Source organism: Triturus cristatus, chromosome 5_2 (genome assembly GCF_964204655.1).
Source record: "Triturus cristatus chromosome 5_2, aTriCri1.1, whole genome shotgun sequence".
Lineage (NCBI taxonomy): Eukaryota > Metazoa > Chordata > Amphibia > Caudata > Salamandridae > Triturus > Triturus cristatus.
In genome coordinates, this window is record NC_140588.1 from 555,436,404 (window position 1) to 555,458,957 (window position 22,554).

Sequence of the window (22,554 nt, forward strand, 5' to 3'; positions counted from 1 at the left end):
TTCTCAAACTCATCACAGGGGCCTGATGCACGACATTACTTTTTAAAATCTTACTGTTATTGATAAGGGGAACAAGGAACTTTTTAATTGCAAAGCGTTCATTAAAACAAAACTTGAGGAGCCAAACTTTGTATTACGGTGACCGAAGATGTGCAGTTTGAATAATAATCTTGAAATTCAGACGTACAAAGATTTTACACACTGATTTTCAACAGTAATTCCACAACCAATAAAGTTGAATCTTTTGAAAGACATGTCAAAGGTGTGAATCTGAAATTCACTTTCAAAGAAATTCACAATGAAATGCACTGTGTAAGTCCAGCATGTTGTCAGCTAAGAAATCAGCAAAAATGAACTATCTCATTACTGGCCATATAGATGAGAAAGGAAAATAAACTCATGTTTACAATGTGGATGTGAAAGAACAGTTTCTAGGTTCAGCTTCAATATTTATGTTTATGAATAATTGATATGTTCATATTGTCTAACAGCTATCTAGACGGATAAAGCTATGTATGCATCTATACATACTTATGCGTTCATACGCATCAGTATAAAACATTGATATTAGGTTTTTTCTAGACCAAATTCTAAAAAATGAGTTAAACAGTGAATCTCATAATTGTAGTAGGTCCCACCGAGATTTGAACTCGGATCGCTGGATTCAGAGTCCAGAGTGCTAACCATTACACCATGGAACCCTCTCACACAAGAGTGACTTTTCCATTGAGACAAAAGAGAGCGCATCAGTGATGGCCTTCTCTTATATTAATACAAAGATATCGCATTTGAATGGTCATGGTGGATAGAGCTTTAATGTGATTTGATTCTTTTCGCTATATTCTCTATAAAAGTGTTAAATATTCAAATGTTTATCAGAATATAAAAGTTATATCACAATGTTCATCTTTGCCTGTAGCATAATTAAACAGTCTACATTTCCAGACTACAGAAGCAATGTCTCTGTCTCCTGCATGGGTAGCTCCATAGAGCAATGGTTGGCAATTTGGACTTTGCATCCAATGATCCGATTTGAGACCTTGGAGGGACTTATTTTATTACTCTTGAGCTTTTCCATTTCTTCATCTTTGTTCATTGATAGCTCAAATCCAACACCAGTAGGTTGAAAGAGTCAATTATTGAATGCTTTCAAAATGTCCATCAGCTTGAACAAGTTACATCAATACAAACTTTACAATACTTTGACATCAAATTTCTTCACAAAGTAGTTAGCCATTATAAAATCATATCCTGATTTTCTCAAACGCATTTCAGACGGGTGATTCACAGCATCACTTTTTTAAGCTTTCCTGCTATTGATAAGGCGAAAATAGCACATTTTGAATGAGAAGTTTTCTTCAATCAAACATAGAGGAACCCAAATGATGATCTCATTCAGCTAGTAAAAATGTTGTTTTATATTAGTATGGAAATCGTGAAAAGAAAATGTTTTTCATGCTGATTTACAACAGTTGATCTCCAATCGTAAAATATAAGCTTTTGGTCGGAGGCATCACAGGTACTGATCAAATTCTCATTTTTGAACTTTATTCACAAATCATATGATATGCTTTGTATACATCAACTGTATTGTTGGATCAATAATGAGTAAAAAGTGACTATCTCAATTTCAGGACATATAAAAGAGAAAGAAGTAGAAACTCATGTTTCAAATGCTGAGAGGCAACAACTGTTCATGATTTTCACCTCCACTAATTATATTTATTTTTATAATCTATATGTTTATATTTTCCTATAAATATACAGAGACATATAGCTATATATACAGAGATACATATGTACAGGTTGATTTTTACATGTTTACAAGTAAATGTGATGTTGTTCCAAATAAAACTTCTAAGAACTGAATGGAAAAGAAAATTGTAAAGTTCAGATAAGTCCCACTGAAATTTGTACTCAGATCCCCGTTTTCAGAGTCCAGAGTGCTAACCATGACACCATCCACCCTCCCGTACCAGGGTGAGCTTTCCATTTTGACAGAAGAGATTTGCCTCAGGGGGCAACTTATCTTTCATTGAAAAATATTATCTCACGTAAAAACCACTGTTCAACAGAGTTATAACGTTATTTGAGTCTTTTGGGCAACATCCTTCCCCAACATAGTTCAATATGCAAAAGTTTACCAGAATAGGAAAGCAATCCAATTCAGTTTCTCTTTGACAGTAGAATATTAAAAACTTTGACATTTCCACATTGCTGCAGCAGTTTGCGCTCCTTTCACATGGGAGGTTCCATGGTGTAATGGTTAGCACTTTGGACTTTGAATCCAATGATCCGAGTTCAAATCTCGGTGGGACCATTTTATGACTCTTGACCAAATCATTTTCTTTCAAGTGTATTCATTAATATCACATATCTAATACCGGTAGGGTGAAAAATTAATTTATTGATTATACTCTAAAAGTTTACTAGATGTGAGCAAATAATAGAATTTTTACAATACCTGGAAACTAAATGGCTCAAAATAATGAGAGATTTTACAAACTCACTCTGGTTTCTCAAACTCATCACAGGGGCCTGATGCACGACATTACTTTTTAAAATCTTACTGTTATTGATAAGGGGAACAAGGAACTTTTTAATTGCAAAGCGTTCATTAAAACAAAACTTGAGGAGCCAAACTTTGTATTACGGTGACCGAAGATGTGCAGTTTGAATAATAATCTTGAAATTCAGACGTACAAAGATTTTACACACTGATTTTCAACAGTAATTCCACAACCAATAAAGTTGAATCTTTTGAAAGACATGTCAAAGGTGTGAATCTGAAATTCACTTTCAAAGAAATTCACAATGAAATGCACTGTGTAAGTCCAGCATGTTGTCAGCTAAGAAATCAGCAAAAATGAACTATCTCATTACTGGCCATATAGATGAGAAAGGAAAATAAACTCATGTTTACAATGTGGATGTGAAAGAACAGTTTCTAGGTTCAGCTTCAATATTTATGTTTATGAATAATTGATATGTTCATATTGTCTAACAGCTATCTAGACGGATAAAGCTATGTATGCATCTATACATACTTATGCGTTCATACGCATCAGTATAAAACATTGATATTAAGTTTTTTCTAGACCAAATTCTAAAAAATGAGTTAAACAGTGAATCTCATAATTGTAGTAGGTCCCACCGAGATTTGAACTCGGATCGCTGGATTCAGAGTCCAGAGTGCTAACCATTACACCATGGAACCCTCTCACAAGAGTGACTTTTCCATTGAGACAAAAGAGAGCGCCTCAGTGATGGCCTTCTCTTATATTGATACAAAGATATCTCATTTGAATGGTCATAGTGGATAGAGCTTTAATGTGATTTGATTCTTTTCGCTATATTCTCTATAAAAGTGTTAAATATTCAAATGTTTATCAGAATATAAAAGTTATATCACAATGTTCATCTTTGCCTGTAGCATAATTAAACAGTCTACATTTCCAGACTACAGAAGCAATGTCTCTGTCTCCTGCATGGGTGGCTCCATAGAGCAATGGTTGGCAATTTGGACTTTGCATCCAATGATCCGATTTGAGACCTTGGAGGGACTTTTTTTATTACTCTTGAGCTTTTCCATTTCTTCATCTTTGTTCATTGATAGCTCAAATCCAACACCAGTAGGTTGAAAGAGTCAATTATTGAATGCTTTCAAAATGTCCATCAGCTTGAACAAGTTACATCAATACAAACTTTACAATACTTTGACATCAAATTTCTTCACAAAGTAGTTAGCCATTATAAAATCATATCCTGATTTTCTCAAACGCATTTCAGACGGGTGATTCACAGCATCACTTTTTTAAGCTTTCCTGCTATTGATAAGGCGAAAATAGCACATTTTGAATGAGAAGTTTTCTTCAATCAAACATAGAGGAACCCAAATGATGATCTCATTCAGCTAGTAAAAATGTTGTTTTATATTAGTATGGAAATCGTGAAAAGAAAATGTTTTTCATGCTGATTTACAACAGTTGATCTCCAATCGTAAAATATAAGCTTTTGGTCGGAGGCATCACAGGTACTGATCAAATTCTCATTTTTGAACTTTATTCACAAATCATATGATATGCTTTGTATACATCAACTGTATTGTTGGATCAATAATGAGTAAAAAGTGACTATCTCAATTTCAGGACATATAAAAGAGAAAGAAGTAGAAACTCATGTTTCAAATGCTGAGAGGCAACAACTGTTCATGATTTTCACCTCCACTAATTATATTTATTTTTATAATCTATATGTTTATATTTTCCTATAAATATACAGAGACATATAGCTATATATACAGAGATACATATGTACAGGTTGATTTTTACATGTTTACAAGTAAATGTGATGTTGTTCCAAATAAAACTTCTAAGAACTGAATGGAAAAGAAAATTGTAAAGTTCAGATAAGTCCCACTGAAATTTGTACTCAGATCCCCGTTTTCAGAGTCCAGAGTGCTAACCATGACACCATCCACCCTCCCGTACCAGGGTGAGCTTTCCATTTTGACAGAAGAGATTTGCCTCAGGGGGCAACTTATCTTTCATTGAAAAATATTATCTCACGTAAAAACCACTGTTCAACAGAGTTATAACGTTATTTGAGTCTTTTGGGCAACATCCTTCCCCAACATAGTTCAATATGCAAAAGTTTACCAGAATAGGAAAGCAATCCAATTCAGTTTCTCTTTGACAGTAGAATATTAAAAACTTTGACATTTCCACATTGCTGCAGCAGTTTGCGCTCCTTTCACATGGGAGGTTCCATGGTGTAATGGTTAGCACTTTGGACTTTGAATCCAATGATCCGAGTTCAAATCTCGGTGGGACCATTTTATGACTCTTGACCAAATCATTTTCTTTCAAGTGTATTCATTAATATCACATATCTAATACCGGTAGGGTGAAAAGTTAATTTATTGATTATACTCTAAAAGTTTACTAGATGTGAGCAAATAATAGAATTTTTACAATACCTGGAAACTAAATGGCTCAAAATAATGAGAGATTTTACAAACTCACTCTGGTTTCTCAAACTCATCACAGGGGCCTGATGCACGACATTACTTTTTAAAATCTTACTGTTATTGATAAGGGGAACAAGGAACTTTTTAATTGCAAAGCGTTCATTAAAACAAAACTTGAGGAGCCAAACTTTGTATTACGGTGACCGAAGATGTGCAGTTTGAATAATAATCTTGAAATTCAGACGTACAAAGATTTTACACACTGATTTTCAACAGTAATTCCACAACCAATAAAGTTGAATCTTTTGAAAGACATGTCAAAGGTGTGAATCTGAAATTCACTTTCAAAGAAATTCACAATGAAATGCACTGTGTAAGCCCAGCATGTTGTCAGCTAAGAAATCAGCAAAAATGAACTATCTCATTACTGGCCATATAGATGAGAAAGGAAAATAAACTCATGTTTACAATGTGGATGTGAAAGAACAGTTTCTAGGTTCAGCTTCAATATTTATGTTTATGAATAATTGATATGTTCATATTGTCTAACAGCTATCTAGACGGATAAAGCTATGTATGCATCTATACATACTTATGCGTTCATACGCATCAGTATAAAACATTGATATTAGGTTTTTTCTAGACCAAATTCTAAAAAATGAGTTAAACAGTGAATCTCATAATTGTAGTAGGTCCCACCGAGATTTGAACTCGGATCGCTGGATTCAGAGTCCAGAGTGCTAACCATTACACCATGGAACCCTCTCCCACAAGAGTGACTTTTCCATTGAGACAAAAGAGAGCGCCTCAGTGATGGCCTTCTCTTATATTGATACAAAGATATCTCATTTGAATGGTCATAGTGGATAGAGCTTTAATGTGATTTGATTCTTTTCGCTATATTCTCTATAAAAGTGTTAAATATTCAAATGTTTATCAGAATATAAAAGTTATATCACAATGTTCATCTTTGCCTGTAGCATAATTAAACAGTCTACATTTCCAGACTACAGAAGCAATGTCTCTGTCTCCTGCATGGGTGGCTCCATAGAGCAATGGTTGGCAATTTGGACTTTGCATCCAATGATCCGATTTGAGACCTTGGAGGGACTTTTTTTATTACTCTTGAGCTTTTCCATTTCTTCATCTTTGTTCATTGATAGCTCAAATCCAACACCAGTAGGTTGAAAGAGTCAATTATTGAATGCTTTCAAAATGTCCATCAGCTTGAACAAGTTACATCAATACAAACTTTACAATACTTTGACATCAAATTTCTTCACAAAGTAGTTAGCCATTATAAAATCATATCCTGATTTTCTCAAACGCATTTCAGACGGGTGATTCACAGCATCACTTTTTTAAGCTTTCCTGCTATTGATAAGGCGAAAATAGCACATTTTGAATGAGAAGTTTTCTTCAATCAAACATAGAGGAACCCAAATGATGATCTCATTCAGCTAGTAAAAATGTTGTTTTATATTAGTATGGAAATCGTGAAAAGAAAATGTTTTTCATGCTGATTTACAACAGTTGATCTCCAATCGTAAAATATAAGCTTTTGGTCGGAGGCATCACAGGTACTGATCAAATTCTCATTTTTGAACTTTATTCACAAATCATATGATATGCTTTGTATACATCAACTGTATTGTTGGATCAATAATGAGTAAAAAGTGACTATCTCAATTTCAGGACATATAAAAGAGAAAGAAGTAGAAACTCATGTTTCAAATGCTGAGAGGCAACAACTGTTCATGATTTTCACCTCCACTAATTATATTTATTTTTATAATCTATATGTTTATATTTTCCTATAAATATACAGAGACATATAGCTATATATACAGAGATACATATGTACAGGTTGATTTTTACATGTTTACAAGTAAATGTGATGTTGTTCCAAATAAAACTTCTAAGAACTGAATGGAAAAGAAAATTGTAAAGTTCAGATAAGTCCCACTGAAATTTGTACTCAGATCCCCGTTTTCAGAGTCCAGAGTGCTAACCATGACACCATCCACCCTCCCGTACCAGGGTGAGCTTTCCATTTTGACAGAAGAGATTTGCCTCAGGGGGCAACTTATCTTTCATTGAAAAATATTATCTCACGTAAAAACCACTGTTCAACAGAGTTATAACGTTATTTGAGTCTTTTGGGCAACATCCTTCCCCAACATAGTTCAATATGCAAAAGTTTACCAGAATAGGAAAGCAATCCAATTCAGTTTCTCTTTGACAGTAGAATATTAAAAACTTTGACATTTCCACATTGCTGCAGCAGTTTGCGCTCCTTTCACATGGGAGGTTCCATGGTGTAATGGTTAGCACTTTGGACTTTGAATCCAATGATCCGAGTTCAAATCTCGGTGGGACCATTTTATGACTCTTGACCAAATCATTTTCTTTCAAGTGTATTCATTAATATCACATATCTAATACCGGTAGGGTGAAAAATTAATTTATTGATTATACTCTAAAAGTTTACTAGATGTGAGCAAATAATAGAATTTTTACAATACCTGGAAACTAAATGGCTCAAAATAATGAGAGATTTTACAAACTCACTCTGGTTTCTCAAACTCATCACAGGGGCCTGATGCACGACATTACTTTTTAAAATCTTACTGTTATTGATAAGGGGAACAAGGAACTTTTTAATTGCAAAGCGTTCATTAAAACAAAACTTGAGGAGCCAAACTTTGTATTACGGTGACCGAAGATGTGCAGTTTGAATAATAATCTTGAAATTCAGACGTACAAAGATTTTACACACTGATTTTCAACAGTAATTCCACAACCAATAAAGTTGAATCTTTTGAAAGACATGTCAAAGGTGTGAATCTGAAATTCACTTTCAAAGAAATTCACAATGAAATGCACTGTGTAAGTCCAGCATGTTGTCAGCTAAGAAATCAGCAAAAATGAACTATCTCATTACTGGCCATATAGATGAGAAAGGAAAATAAACTCATGTTTACAATGTGGATGTGAAAGAACAGTTTCTAGGTTCAGCTTCAATATTTATGTTTATGAATAATTGATATGTTCATATTGTCTAACAGCTATCTAGACGGATAAAGCTATGTATGCATCTATACATACTTATGCGTTCATACGCATCAGTATAAAACATTGATATTAAGTTTTTTCTAGACCAAATTCTAAAAAATGAGTTAAACAGTGAATCTCATAATTGTAGTAGGTCCCACCGAGATTTGAACTCGGATCGCTGGATTCAGAGTCCAGAGTGCTAACCATTACACCATGGAACCCTCTCACAAGAGTGACTTTTCCATTGAGACAAAAGAGAGCGCCTCAGTGATGGCCTTCTCTTATATTGATACAAAGATATCTCATTTGAATGGTCATAGTGGATAGAGCTTTAATGTGATTTGATTCTTTTCGCTATATTCTCTATAAAAGTGTTAAATATTCAAATGTTTATCAGAATATAAAAGTTATATCACAATGTTCATCTTTGCCTGTAGCATAATTAAACAGTCTACATTTCCAGACTACAGAAGCAATGTCTCTGTCTCCTGCATGGGTGGCTCCATAGAGCAATGGTTGGCAATTTGGACTTTGCATCCAATGATCCGATTTGAGACCTTGGAGGGACTTTTTTTATTACTCTTGAGCTTTTCCATTTCTTCATCTTTGTTCATTGATAGCTCAAATCCAACACCAGTAGGTTGAAAGAGTCAATTATTGAATGCTTTCAAAATGTCCATCAGCTTGAACAAGTTACATCAATACAAACTTTACAATACTTTGACATCAAATTTCTTCACAAAGTAGTTAGCCATTATAAAATCATATCCTGATTTTCTCAAACGCATTTCAGACGGGTGATTCACAGCATCACTTTTTTAAGCTTTCCTGCTATTGATAAGGCGAAAATAGCACATTTTGAATGAGAAGTTTTCTTCAATCAAACATAGAGGAACCCAAATGATGATCTCATTCAGCTAGTAAAAATGTTGTTTTATATTAGTATGGAAATCGTGAAAAGAAAATGTTTTTCATGCTGATTTACAACAGTTGATCTCCAATCGTAAAATATAAGCTTTTGGTCGGAGGCATCACAGGTACTGATCAAATTCTCATTTTTGAACTTTATTCACAAATCATATGATATGCTTTGTATACATCAACTGTATTGTTGGATCAATAATGAGTAAAAAGTGACTATCTCAATTTCAGGACATATAAAAGAGAAAGAAGTAGAAACTCATGTTTCAAATGCTGAGAGGCAACAACTGTTCATGATTTTCACCTCCACTAATTATATTTATTTTTATAATCTATATGTTTATATTTTCCTATAAATATACAGAGACATATAGCTATATATACAGAGATACATATGTACAGGTTGATTTTTACATGTTTACAAGTAAATGTGATGTTGTTCCAAATAAAACTTCTAAGAACTGAATGGAAAAGAAAATTGTAAAGTTCAGATAAGTCCCACTGAAATTTGTACTCAGATCCCCGTTTTCAGAGTCCAGAGTGCTAACCATGACACCATCCACCCTCCCGTACCAGGGTGAGCTTTCCATTTTGACAGAAGAGATTTGCCTCAGGGGGCAACTTATCTTTCATTGAAAAATATTATCTCACGTAAAAACCACTGTTCAACAGAGTTATAACGTTATTTGAGTCTTTTGGGCAACATCCTTCCCCAACATAGTTCAATATGCAAAAGTTTACCAGAATAGGAAAGCAATCCAATTCAGTTTCTCTTTGACAGTAGAATATTAAAAACTTTGACATTTCCACATTGCTGCAGCAGTTTGCGCTCCTTTCACATGGGAGGTTCCATGGTGTAATGGTTAGCACTTTGGACTTTGAATCCAATGATCCGAGTTCAAATCTCGGTGGGACCATTTTATGACTCTTGACCAAATCATTTTCTTTCAAGTGTATTCATTAATATCACATATCTAATACCGGTAGGGTGAAAAGTTAATTTATTGATTATACTCTAAAAGTTTACTAGATGTGAGCAAATAATAGAATTTTTACAATACCTGGAAACTAAATGGCTCAAAATAATGAGAGATTTTACAAACTCACTCTGGTTTCTCAAACTCATCACAGGGGCCTGATGCACGACATTACTTTTTAAAATCTTACTGTTATTGATAAGGGGAACAAGGAACTTTTTAATTGCAAAGCGTTCATTAAAACAAAACTTGAGGAGCCAAACTTTGTATTACGGTGACCGAAGATGTGCAGTTTGAATAATAATCTTGAAATTCAGACGTACAAAGATTTTACACACTGATTTTCAACAGTAATTCCACAACCAATAAAGTTGAATCTTTTGAAAGACATGTCAAAGGTGTGAATCTGAAATTCACTTTCAAAGAAATTCACAATGAAATGCACTGTGTAAGCCCAGCATGTTGTCAGCTAAGAAATCAGCAAAAATGAACTATCTCATTACTGGCCATATAGATGAGAAAGGAAAATAAACTCATGTTTACAATGTGGATGTGAAAGAACAGTTTCTAGGTTCAGCTTCAATATTTATGTTTATGAATAATTGATATGTTCATATTGTCTAACAGCTATCTAGACGGATAAAGCTATGTATGCATCTATACATACTTATGCGTTCATACGCATCAGTATAAAACATTGATATTAGGTTTTTTCTAGACCAAATTCTAAAAAATGAGTTAAACAGTGAATCTCATAATTGTAGTAGGTCCCACCGAGATTTGAACTCGGATCGCTGGATTCAGAGTCCAGAGTGCTAACCATTACACCATGGAACCCTCTCCCACAAGAGTGACTTTTCCATTGAGACAAAAGAGAGCGCCTCAGTGATGGCCTTCTCTTATATTGATACAAAGATATCTCATTTGAATGGTCATAGTGGATAGAGCTTTAATGTGATTTGATTCTTTTCGCTATATTCTCTATAAAAGTGTTAAATATTCAAATGTTTATCAGAATATAAAAGTTATATCACAATGTTCATCTTTGCCTGTAGCATAATTAAACAGTCTACATTTCCAGACTACAGAAGCAATGTCTCTGTCTCCTGCATGGGTGGCTCCATAGAGCAATGGTTGGCAATTTGGACTTTGCATCCAATGATCCGATTTGAGACCTTGGAGGGACTTTTTTTATTACTCTTGAGCTTTTCCATTTCTTCATCTTTGTTCATTGATAGCTCAAATCCAACACCAGTAGGTTGAAAGAGTCAATTATTGAATGCTTTCAAAATGTCCATCAGCTTGAACAAGTTACATCAATACAAACTTTACAATACTTTGACATCAAATTTCTTCACAAAGTAGTTAGCCATTATAAAATCATATCCTGATTTTCTCAAACGCATTTCAGACGGGTGATTCACAGCATCACTTTTTTAAGCTTTCCTGCTATTGATAAGGCGAAAATAGCACATTTTGAATGAGAAGTTTTCTTCAATCAAACATAGAGGAACCCAAATGATGATCTCATTCAGCTAGTAAAAATGTTGTTTTATATTAGTATGGAAATCGTGAAAAGAAAATGTTTTTCATGCTGATTTACAACAGTTGATCTCCAATCGTAAAATATAAGCTTTTGGTCGGAGGCATCACAGGTACTGATCAAATTCTCATTTTTGAACTTTATTCACAAATCATATGATATGCTTTGTATACATCAACTGTATTGTTGGATCAATAATGAGTAAAAAGTGACTATCTCAATTTCAGGACATATAAAAGAGAAAGAAGTAGAAACTCATGTTTCAAATGCTGAGAGGCAACAACTGTTCATGATTTTCACCTCCACTAATTATATTTATTTTTATAATCTATATGTTTATATTTTCCTATAAATATACAGAGACATATAGCTATATATACAGAGATACATATGTACAGGTTGATTTTTACATGTTTATAAGTAAATGTGATGTTGTTCCAAATAAAACTTCTAAGAACTGAATGGAAAAGAAAATTGTAAAGTTCAGATAAGTCCCACTGAAATTTGTACTCAGATCCCCGTTTTCAGAGTCCAGAGTGCTAACCATGACACCATCCACCCTCCCCTACCAGGGTGAGCTTTCCATTTTGACAGAAGAGATTTGCCTCAGGGGGCAACTTATCTTTCATTGAAAAATATTATCTCACGTAAAAACCACTGTTCAACAGAGTTATACCGTTATTTGAGTCTTTTGGGCAACATCCTTCCCCAACATAGTTCAATATGCAAAAGTTTACCAGAATAGGAAAGCAATCCAATTCAGTTTCTCTTTGACAGTAGAATATTAAAAACTTTGACATTTCCACATTGCTGCAGCAGTTTGCGCTCCTTTCACATGGGAGGTTCCATGGTGTAATGGTTAGCACTTTGGACTTTGAATCCAATGATCCGAGTTCAAATCTCGGTGGGACCATTTTATGACTCTTGACCAAATCATTTTCTTTCAAGTGTATTCATTAATATCACATATCTAATACCGGTAGGGTGAAAAAGTAATTTATTGATTATACTCTAAAAGTTTACTAGATGTGAGCAAATAATAGAATTTTTACAATACCTGGAAACTAAATGGCTCAAAATAATGAGAGATTTTACAAACTCACTCTGGTTTCTCAAACTCATCACAGGGGCCTGATGCACGACATTACTTTTTAAAATCTTACTGTTATTGATAAGGGGAACAAGGAACTTTTTAATTGCAAAGCGTTCATTAAAACAAAACTTGAGGAGCCAAACGTTGTATTACGGTGACCGAAGATGTGCAGTTTAAATAATAATCTTGAAATTCAGACGTACAAAGATTTTACACACTGATTTTCAACAGTAATTCCACAACCAATAAAGTTGAATCTTTTGAAAGACATGTCAAAGGTGTGAATCTGAAATTCACTTTCAAAGAAATTCACAATGAAATGCACTGTGTAAGTCCAGCATGTTGTCAGCTAAGAAATCAGCAAAAATGAACTATCTCATTACTGGCCATATAGATGAGAAAGGAAAATAAACTCATGTTTACAATGTGGATGTGAAAGAACAGTTTCTAGGTTCAGCTTCAATATTTATGTTTATGAATAATTGATATGTTCATATTGTCTAACAGCTATCTAGACGGATAAAGCTATGTATGCATCTATACATACTTATGCGTTCATACGCATCAGTATAAAACATTGATATTAGGTTTTTTCTAGACCAAATTCTAAAAAATGAGTTAAACAGTGAATCTCATAATTGTAGTAGGTCCCACCGAGATTTGAACTCGGATCGCTGGATTCAGAGTCCAGAGTGCTAACCATTACACCATGGAACCCTCTCTCACAAGAGTGACTTTTCCATTGAGACAAAAGAGAGCGCATCAGTGATGGCCTTCTCTTATATTGATACAAAGATATCTCATTTGAATGGTCATAGTGGATAGAGCTTTAATGTGATTTGATTCTTTTCGCTATATTCTCTATAAAAGTGTTAAATATTCAAATGTTTATCAGAATATAAAAGTTATATCACAATGTTCATCTTTGCCTGTAGCATAATTAAACAGTCTACATTTCCAGACTACAGAAGGAATGTCTCTGTCTCCTGCATGGGTAGCTCCATAGAGCAATGGTTGGCAATTTGGACTTTGCATCCAATGATCCGATTTGAGACCTTGGAGGGACTTTTTTTATTACTCTTGAGCTTTTCCATTTCTTCATCTTTGTTCATTGATAGCTCAAATCCAACACCAGTAGGTTGAAAGAGTCAATTATTGAATGCTTTCAAAATGTCCATCAGCTTGAACAAGTTACATCAATACAAACTTTACAATACTTTGACATCAAATTTTTTCACAAAGTAGTTAGCCATTATAAAATCATATCCTGATTTTCTCAAACGCATTTCAGACGGGTGATTCACAGCATCACTTTTTTAAGCTTTCCTGCTATTGATAAGGCGAAAATAGCACATTTTGAATGAGAAGTTTTCTTCAATCAAACATAGAGGAACCCAAATGATGATCTCATTCAGCTAGTAAAAATGTTGTTTTATATTAGTATGGAAATCGTGAAAAGAAAATGTTTTTCATGCTGATTTACAACAGTTGATCTCCAATCGTAAAATATAAGCTTTTGGTCGGAGGCATCACAGGTACTGATCAAATTCTCATTTTTGAACTTTATTCACAAATCATATGATATGCTTTGTATACATCAACTGTATTGTTGGATCAATAATGAGTAAAAAGTGACTATCTCAATTTCAGGACATATAAAAGAGAAAGAAGTAGAAACTCATGTTTCAAATGCTGAGAGGCAACAACTGTTCATGATTTTCACCTCCACTAATTATATTTATTTTTATAATCTATATGTTTATATTTTCCTATAAATATACAGAGACATATAGCTATATATACAGAGATACATATGTACAGGTTGATTTTTACATGTTTACAAGTAAATGTGATGTTGTTCCAAATAAAACTTCTAAGAACTGAATGGAAAAGAAAATTGTAAAGTTCAGATAAGTCCCACTGAAATTTGTACTCAGATCCCCGTTTTCAGAGTCCAGAGTGCTAACCATGACACCATCCACCCTCCCGTACCAGGGTGAGCTTTCCATTTTGACAGAAGAGATTTGCCTCAGGGGGCAACTTATCTTTCATTGAAAAATATTATCTCACGTAAAAACCACTGTTCAACAGAGTTATAACATTATTTGAGTCTTTTGGGCAACATCCTTCCCCAACATAGTTCAATATGCAAAAGTTTACCAGAATAGGAAAGCAATCCAATTCAGTTTCTCTTTGACAGTAGAATATTAAAAACTTTGACATTTCCACATTGCTGCAGCAGTTTGCGCTCCTTTCACATGGGAGGTTCCATGGTGTAATGGTTAGCACTTTGGACTTTGAATCCAATGATCCGAGTTCAAATCTCGGTGGGACCATTTTATGACTCTTGACCAAATCATTTTCTTTCAAGTGTATTCATTAATATCACATATCTAATACCGGTAGGGTGAAAAATTAATTTATTGATTATACTCTAAAAGTTTACTAGATGTGAGCAAATAATAGAATTTTTACAATACCTGGAAACTAAATGGCTCAAAATAATGAGAGATTTTACAAACTCACTCTGGTTTCTCAAACTCATCACAGGGGCCTGATGCACGACATTACTTTTTAAAATCTTACTGTTATTGATAAGGGGAACAAGGAACTTTTTAATTGCAAAGCGTTCATTAAAACAAAACTTGAGGAGCCAAACTTTGTATTACGGTGACCGAAGATGTGCAGTTTGAATAATAATCTTGAAATTCAGACGTACAAAGATTTTACACACTGATTTTCAACAGTAATTCCACAACCAATAAAGTTGAATGTTTTGAAAGACATGTCAAAGGTGTGAATCTGAAATTCACTTTCAAAGAAATTCACAATGAAATGCACTGTGTAAGTCCAGCATGTTGTCAGCTAAGAAATCAGCAAAAATGAACTATCTCATTACTGGCCATATAGATGAGAAAGGAAAATAAACTCATGTTTACAATGTGGATGTGAAAGAACAGTTTCTAGGTTCAGCTTCAATATTTATGTTTATGAATAATTGATATGTTCATATTGTCTAACAGCTATCTAGACGGATAAAGCTATGTATGCATCTATACATACTTATGCGTTCATACGCATCAGTATAAAACATTGATATTAAGTTTTTTCTAGACCAAATTCTAAAAAATGAGTTAAACAGTGAATCTCATAATTGTAGTAGGTCACACCGAGATTTGAACTCGGATCGCTGGATTCAGAGTCCAGAGTGCTAACCATTACACCATGGAACCCTCTCACAAGAGTGACTTTTCCATTGAGACAAAAGAGAGCGCCTCAGTGATGGCCTTCTCTTATATTGATACAAAGATATCTCATTTGAATGGTCATAGTGGATAGAGCTTTAATGTGATTTGATTCTTTTCGCTATATTCTCTATAAAAGTGTTAAATATTCAAATGTTTATCAGAATATAAAAGTTATATCACAATGTTCATCTTTGCCTGTAGCATAATTAAACAGTCTACATTTCCAGACTACAGAAGCAATGTCTCTGTCTCCTGCATGGGTGGCTCCATAGAGCAATGGTTGGCAATTTGGACTTTGCATCCAATGATCCGATTTGAGACCTTGGAGGGACTTTTTTTATTACTCTTGAGCTTTTCCATTTCTTCATCTTTGTTCATTGATAGCTCAAATCCAACACCAGTAGGTTGAAAGAGTCAATTATTGAATGCTTTCAAAATGTCCATCAGCTTGAACAAGTTACATCAATACAAACTTTACAATACTTTGACATCAAATTTCTTCACAAAGTAGTTAGCCATTATAAAATCATATCCTGATTTTCTCAAACGCATTTCAGACGGGTGATTCACAGCATCACTTTTTTAAGCTTTCCTGCTATTGATAAGGCGAAAATAGCACATTTTGAATGAGAAGTTTTCTTCAATCAAACATAGAGGAACCCAAATGATGATCTCATTCAGCTAGTAAAAATGTTGTTTTATATTAGTATGGAAATCGTGAAAAGAAAATGTTTTTCATGCTGATTTACAACAGTTGATCTCCAATCGTAAAATATAAGCTTTTGGTCGGAGGCATCACAGGTACTGATCAAATTCTCATTTTTGAACTTTATTCACAAATCATATGATATGCTTTGTATACATCAACTGTATTGTTGGATCAATAATGAGTAAAAAGTGACTATCTCAATTTCAGGACATATAAAAGAGAAAGAAGTAGAAACTCATGTTTCAAATGCTGAGAGGCAACAACTGTTCATGATTTTCACCTCCACTAATTATATTTATTTTTATAATCTATATGTTTATATTTTCCTATAAATATACAGAGACATATAGCTATATATACAGAGATACATATGTACAGGTTGATTTTTACATGTTTACAAGTAAATGTGATGTTGTTCCAAATAAAACTTCTAAGAACTGAATGGAAAAGAAAATTGTAAAGTTCAGATAAGTCCCACTGAAATTTGTACTCAGATCCCCGTTTTCAGAGTCCAGAGTGCTAACCATGACACCATCCACCCTCCCGTACCAGGGTGAGCTTTCCATTTTGACAGAAGAGATTTGCCTCAGGGGGCAACTTATCTTTCATTGAAAAATATTATCTCACGTAAAAACCACTGTTCAACAGAGTTATAACGTTATTTGAGTCTTTTGGGCAACATCCTTCCCCAACATAGTTCAATATGCAAAAGTTTACCAGAATAGGAAAGCAATCCAATTCAGTTTCTCTTTGACAGTAGAATATTAAAAACTTTGACATTTCCACATTGCTGCAGCAGTTTGCGCTCCTTTCACATGGGAGGTTCCATGGTGTAATGGTTAGCACTTTGGACTTTGAATCCAATGATCCGAGTTCAAATCTCGGTGGGACCATTTTATGACTCTTGACCAAATCATTTTCTTTCAAGTGTATTCATTAATATCACATATCTAATACCGGTAGGGTGAAAAGTTAATTTATTGATTATACTCTAAAAGTTTACTAGATGTGAGCAAATAATAGAATTTTTACAATACCTGGAAACTAAATGGCTCAAAATAATGAGAGATTTTACAAACTCACTCTGGTTTCTCAAACTCATCACAGGGGCCTGATGCACGACATTACTTTTTAAAATCTTACTGTTATTGATAAGGGGAACAAGGAACTTTTTAATTGCAAAGCGTTCATTAAAACAAAACTTGAGGAGCCAAACTTTGTATTACGGTGACCGAAGATGTGCAGTTTGAATAATAATCTTGAAATTCAGACGTACAAAGATTTTACACACTGATTTTCAACAGTAATTCCACAACCAATAAAGTTGAATCTTTTGAAAGACATGTCAAAGGTGTGAATCTGAAATTCACTTTCAAAGAAATTCACAATGAAATGCACTGTGTAAGTCCAGCATGTTGTCAGCTAAGAAATCAGCAAAAATGAACTATCTCATTACTGGCCATATAGATGAGAAAGGAAAATAAACTCATGTTTACAATGTGGATGTGAAAGAACAGTTTCTAGGTTCAGCTTCAATATTTATGTTTATGAATAATTGATATGTTCATATTGTCTAACAGCTATCTAGACGGATAAAGCTATGTATGCATCTATACATACTTATGCGTTCATACGCATCAGTATAAAACATTGATATTAGGTTTTTTCTAGACCAAATTCTAAAAAATGAGTTAAACAGTGAATCTCATAATTGTAGTAGGTCCCACCGAGATTTGAACTCGGATCGCTGGATTCAGAGTCCAGAGTGCTAACCATTACACCATGGAACCCTCTCCCACAAGAGTGACTTTTCCATTGAGACAAAAGAGAGCGCCTCAGTGATGGCCTTCTCTTATATTGATACAAAGATATCTCATTTGAATGGTCATAGTGGATAGAGCTTTAATGTGATTTGATTCTTTTCGCTATATTCTCTATAAAAGTGTTAAATATTCAAATGTTTATCAGAATATAAAAGTTATATCACAATGTTCATCTTTGCCTGTAGCATAATTAAACAGTCTACATTTCCAGACTACAGAAGCAATGTCTCTGTCTCCTGCATGGGTGGCTCCATAGAGCAATGGTTGGCAATTTGGACTTTGCATCCAATGATCCGATTTGAGACCTTGGAGGGACTTTTTTTATTACTCTTGAGCTTTTCCATTTCTTCATCTTTGTTCATTGATAGCTCAAATCCAACACCAGTAGGTTGAAAGAGTCAATTATTGAATGCTTTCAAAATGTCCATCAGCTTGAACAAGTTACATCAATACAAACTTTACAATACTTTGACATCAAATTTCTTCACAAAGTAGTTAGCCATTATAAAATCATATCCTGATTTTCTCAAACGCATTTCAGACGGGTGATTCACAGCATCACTTTTTTAAGCTTTCCTGCTATTGATAAGGCGAAAATAGCACATTTTGAATGAGAAGTTTTCTTCAATCAAACATAGAGGAACCCAAATGATGATCTCATTCAGCTAGTAAAAATGTTGTTTTATATTAGTATGGAAATCGTGAAAAGAAAATGTTTTTCATGCTGATTTACAACAGTTGATCTCCAATCGTAAAATATAAGCTTTTGGTCGGAGGCATCACAGGTACTGATCAAATTCTCATTTTTGAACTTTATTCACAAATCATATGATATGCTTTGTATACATCAACTGTATTGTTGGATCAATAATGAGTAAAAAGTGACTATCTCAATTTCAGGACATATAAAAGAGAAAGAAGTAGAAACTCATGTTTCAAATGCTGAGAGGCAACAACTGTTCATGATTTTCACCTCCACTAATTATATTTATTTTTATAATCTATATGTTTATATTTTCCTATAAATATACAGAGACATATAGCTATATATACAGAGATACATATGTACAGGTTGATTTTTACATGTTTATAAGTAAATGTGATGTTGTTCCAAATAAAACTTCTAAGAACTGAATGGAAAAGAAAATTGTAAAGTTCAGATAAGTCCCACTGAAATTTGTACTCAGATCCCCGTTTTCAGAGTGCAGAGTGCTAACCATGACACCATCCACCCTCCCGTACCAGGGTGAGCTTTCCATTTTGACAGAAGAGATTTGCCTAAGGGGGCAACTTATCTTTCATTGAAAAATATTATCTCACGTAAAAACCACTGTTCAACAGAGTTATAACGTTATTTGAGTCTTTTGGGCAACATCCTTCCCCAACATAGTTCAATATGCAAAAGTTTACCAGAATAGGAAAGCAATCCAATTCAGTTTCTCTTTGACAGTAGAATATTAAAAACTTTGACATTTCCACATTGCTGCAGCAGTTTGCGCTCCTTTCACATGGGAGGTTCCATGGTGTAATGGTTAGCACTTTGGACTTTGAATCCAATGATCCGAGTTCAAATCTCGGTGGGACCATTTTATGACTCTTGACCAAATCATTTTCTTTCAAGTGTATTCATTAATATCACATATCTAATACCGGTAGGGTGAAAAATTAATTTATTGATTATACTCTAAAAGTTTACTAGATGTGAGCAAATAATAGAATTTTTACAATACCTGGAAACTAAATGGCTCAAAATAATGAGAGATTTTACAAACTCACTCTGGTTTCTCAAACTCATCACAGGGGCCTGATGCACGACATTACTTTTTAAAATCTTACTGTTATTGATAAGGGGAACAAGGAACTTTTTAATTGCAAAGCGTTCATTAAAACAAAACTTGAGGAGCCAAACTTTGTATTACGGTGACCGAAGATGTGCAGTTTGAATAATAATCTTGAAATTCAGACGTACAAAGATTTTACACACTGATTTTCAACAGTAATTCCACAACCAATAAAGTTGAATCTTTTGAAAGACATGTCAAAGGTGTGAATCTGAAATTCACTTTCAAAGAAATTCACAATGAAATGCACTGTGTAAGTCCAGCATGTTGTCAGCTAAGAAATCAGCAAAAATGAACTATCTCATTACTGGCCATATAGATGAGAAAGGAAAATAAACTCATGTTTACAATGTGGATGTGAAAGAACAGTTTCTAGGTTCAGCTTCAATATTTATGTTTATGAATAATTGATATGTTCATATTGTCTAACAGCTATCTAGACGGATAAAGCTATGTATGCATCTATACATACTTATGCGTTCATACGCATCAGTATAAAACATTGATATTAGGTTTTTTCTAGACCAAATTCTAAAAAATGAGTTAAACAGTGAATCTCATAATTGTAGTAGGTCCCACCGAGATTTGAACTCGGATCGCTGGATTCAGAGTCCAGAGTGCTAACCATTACACCATGGAACCCTCTCACACAAGAGTGACTTTTCCATTGAGACAAAAGAGAGCGCATCAGTGATGGCCTTCTCTTATATTAATACAAAGATATCTCATTTGAATGGTCATAGTGGATAGAGCTTTAATGTGATTTGATTCTTTTCGCTATATTCTCTATAAAAGTGTTAAATATTCAAATGTTTATCAGAATATAAAAGTTATATCACAATGTTCATCTTTGCCTGTAGCATAATTAAACAGTCTACATTTCCAGACTACAGAAGCAATGTCTCTGTCTCCTGCATGGGTAGCTCCATAGAGCAATGGTTGGCAATTTGGACTTTGCATCCAATGATCCGATTTGAGACCTTGGAGGGACTTATTTTATTACTCTTGAGCTTTTCCATTTCTTCATCTTTGTTCATTGATAGCTCAAATCCAACACCAGTAGGTTGAAAGAGTCAATTATTGAATGCTTTCAAAATGTCCATCAGCTTGAACAAGTTACATCAATACAAACTTTACAATACTTTGACATCAAATTTCTTCACAAAGTAGTTAGCCATTATAAAATCATATCCTGATTTTCTCAAACGCATTTCAGACGGGTGATTCACAGCATCACTTTTTTAAGCTTTCCTGCTATTGATAAGGCGAAAATAGCACATTTTGAATGAGAAGTTTTCTTCAATCAAACATAGAGGAACCCAAATGATGATCTCATTCAGCTAGTAAAAATGTTGTTTTATATTAGTATGGAAATCGTGAAAAGAAAATGTTTTTCATGCTGATTTACAACAGTTGATCTCCAATCGTAAAATATAAGCTTTTGGTCGGAGGCATCACAGGTACTGATCAAATTCTCATTTTTGAACTTTATTCACAAATCATATGATATGCTTTGTATACATCAACTGTATTGTTGGATCAATAATGAGTAAAAAGTGACTATCTCAATTTCAGGACATATAAAAGAGAAAGAAGTAGAAACTCATGTTTCAAATGCTGAGAGGCAACAACTGTTCATGATTTTCACCTCCACTAATTATATTTATTTTTATAATCTATATGTTTATATTTTCCTATAAATATACAGAGACATATAGCTATATATACAGAGATACATATGTACAGGTTGATTTTTACATGTTTACAAGTAAATGTGATGTTGTTCCAAATAAAACTTCTAAGAACTGAATGGAAAAGAAAATTGTAAAGTTCAGATAAGTCCCACTGAAATTTGTACTCAGATCCCCGTTTTCAGAGTCCAGAGTGCTAACCATGACACCATCCACCCTCCCGTACCAGGGTGAGCTTTCCATTTTGACAGAAGAGATTTGCCTCAGGGGGCAACTTATCTTTCATTGAAAAATATTATCTCACGTAAAAACCACTGTTCAACAGAGTTATAACATTATTTGAGTCTTTTGGGCAACATCCTTCCCCAACATAGTTCAATATGCAAAAGTTTACCAGAATAGGAAAGCAATCCAATTCAGTTTCTCTTTGACAGTAGAATATTAAAAACTTTGACATTTCCACATTGCTGCAGCAGTTTGCGCTCCTTTCACATGGGAGGTTCCATGGTGTAATGGTTAGCACTTTGGACTTTGAATCCAATGATCCGAGTTCAAATCTCGGTGGGACCATTTTATGACTCTTGACCAAATCATTTTCTTTCAAGTGTATTCATTAATATCACATATCTAATACCGGTAGGGTGAAAAATTAATTTATTGATTATACTCTAAAAGTTTACTA

At 33.9% G+C, this 22,554-nt stretch overlaps 17 non-coding genes across 17 annotated transcripts; 9 read left to right on the forward strand and 8 right to left on the reverse strand.

Moving 5' to 3' along the window:
* Positions 1–629: 629 nt before the first annotated feature.
* Positions 630–701, reverse strand: TRNAQ-CUG (transfer RNA glutamine (anticodon CUG)). The gene has a single exon. It is a non-coding gene; the product is annotated as a tRNA-Gln (tRNA).
* Positions 702–2,248: 1,547 nt separating this feature from the next.
* Positions 2,249–2,320, forward strand: TRNAQ-UUG (transfer RNA glutamine (anticodon UUG)). Its single transcript has one exon. It is a non-coding gene; the product is annotated as a tRNA-Gln (tRNA).
* Positions 2,321–3,145: 825 nt separating this feature from the next.
* Positions 3,146–3,217, reverse strand: TRNAQ-CUG (transfer RNA glutamine (anticodon CUG)). Its single transcript has one exon. It is a non-coding gene; the product is annotated as a tRNA-Gln (tRNA).
* Positions 3,218–4,762: 1,545 nt separating this feature from the next.
* TRNAQ-UUG (transfer RNA glutamine (anticodon UUG)) lies at positions 4,763–4,834 on the forward strand. Its single transcript has one exon. It is a non-coding gene; the product is annotated as a tRNA-Gln (tRNA).
* An 825-nt stretch (positions 4,835–5,659) lies between these two features.
* TRNAQ-CUG (transfer RNA glutamine (anticodon CUG)) lies at positions 5,660–5,731 on the reverse strand. The gene has a single exon. It is a non-coding gene; the product is annotated as a tRNA-Gln (tRNA).
* Positions 5,732–7,278: 1,547 nt separating this feature from the next.
* TRNAQ-UUG (transfer RNA glutamine (anticodon UUG)) lies at positions 7,279–7,350 on the forward strand. Its single transcript has one exon. It is a non-coding gene; the product is annotated as a tRNA-Gln (tRNA).
* Positions 7,351–8,175: 825 nt separating this feature from the next.
* TRNAQ-CUG (transfer RNA glutamine (anticodon CUG)) lies at positions 8,176–8,247 on the reverse strand. The gene has a single exon. It is a non-coding gene; the product is annotated as a tRNA-Gln (tRNA).
* Positions 8,248–9,792: 1,545 nt separating this feature from the next.
* TRNAQ-UUG (transfer RNA glutamine (anticodon UUG)) lies at positions 9,793–9,864 on the forward strand. Its single transcript has one exon. It is a non-coding gene; the product is annotated as a tRNA-Gln (tRNA).
* Positions 9,865–10,689: 825 nt separating this feature from the next.
* On the reverse strand, positions 10,690–10,761 carry TRNAQ-CUG (transfer RNA glutamine (anticodon CUG)). Its single transcript has one exon. It is a non-coding gene; the product is annotated as a tRNA-Gln (tRNA).
* A 1,547-nt stretch (positions 10,762–12,308) lies between these two features.
* On the forward strand, positions 12,309–12,380 carry TRNAQ-UUG (transfer RNA glutamine (anticodon UUG)). The gene has a single exon. It is a non-coding gene; the product is annotated as a tRNA-Gln (tRNA).
* Positions 12,381–13,205: 825 nt separating this feature from the next.
* On the reverse strand, positions 13,206–13,277 carry TRNAQ-CUG (transfer RNA glutamine (anticodon CUG)). Its single transcript has one exon. It is a non-coding gene; the product is annotated as a tRNA-Gln (tRNA).
* Positions 13,278–14,824: 1,547 nt separating this feature from the next.
* TRNAQ-UUG (transfer RNA glutamine (anticodon UUG)) lies at positions 14,825–14,896 on the forward strand. Its single transcript has one exon. It is a non-coding gene; the product is annotated as a tRNA-Gln (tRNA).
* Positions 14,897–17,338: 2,442 nt separating this feature from the next.
* On the forward strand, positions 17,339–17,410 carry TRNAQ-UUG (transfer RNA glutamine (anticodon UUG)). The gene has a single exon. It is a non-coding gene; the product is annotated as a tRNA-Gln (tRNA).
* An 825-nt stretch (positions 17,411–18,235) lies between these two features.
* TRNAQ-CUG (transfer RNA glutamine (anticodon CUG)) lies at positions 18,236–18,307 on the reverse strand. The gene has a single exon. It is a non-coding gene; the product is annotated as a tRNA-Gln (tRNA).
* A 1,547-nt stretch (positions 18,308–19,854) lies between these two features.
* TRNAQ-UUG (transfer RNA glutamine (anticodon UUG)) lies at positions 19,855–19,926 on the forward strand. The gene has a single exon. It is a non-coding gene; the product is annotated as a tRNA-Gln (tRNA).
* An 825-nt stretch (positions 19,927–20,751) lies between these two features.
* On the reverse strand, positions 20,752–20,823 carry TRNAQ-CUG (transfer RNA glutamine (anticodon CUG)). The gene has a single exon. It is a non-coding gene; the product is annotated as a tRNA-Gln (tRNA).
* A 1,547-nt stretch (positions 20,824–22,370) lies between these two features.
* On the forward strand, positions 22,371–22,442 carry TRNAQ-UUG (transfer RNA glutamine (anticodon UUG)). The gene has a single exon. It is a non-coding gene; the product is annotated as a tRNA-Gln (tRNA).
* Positions 22,443–22,554: the final 112 nt, after the last annotated feature.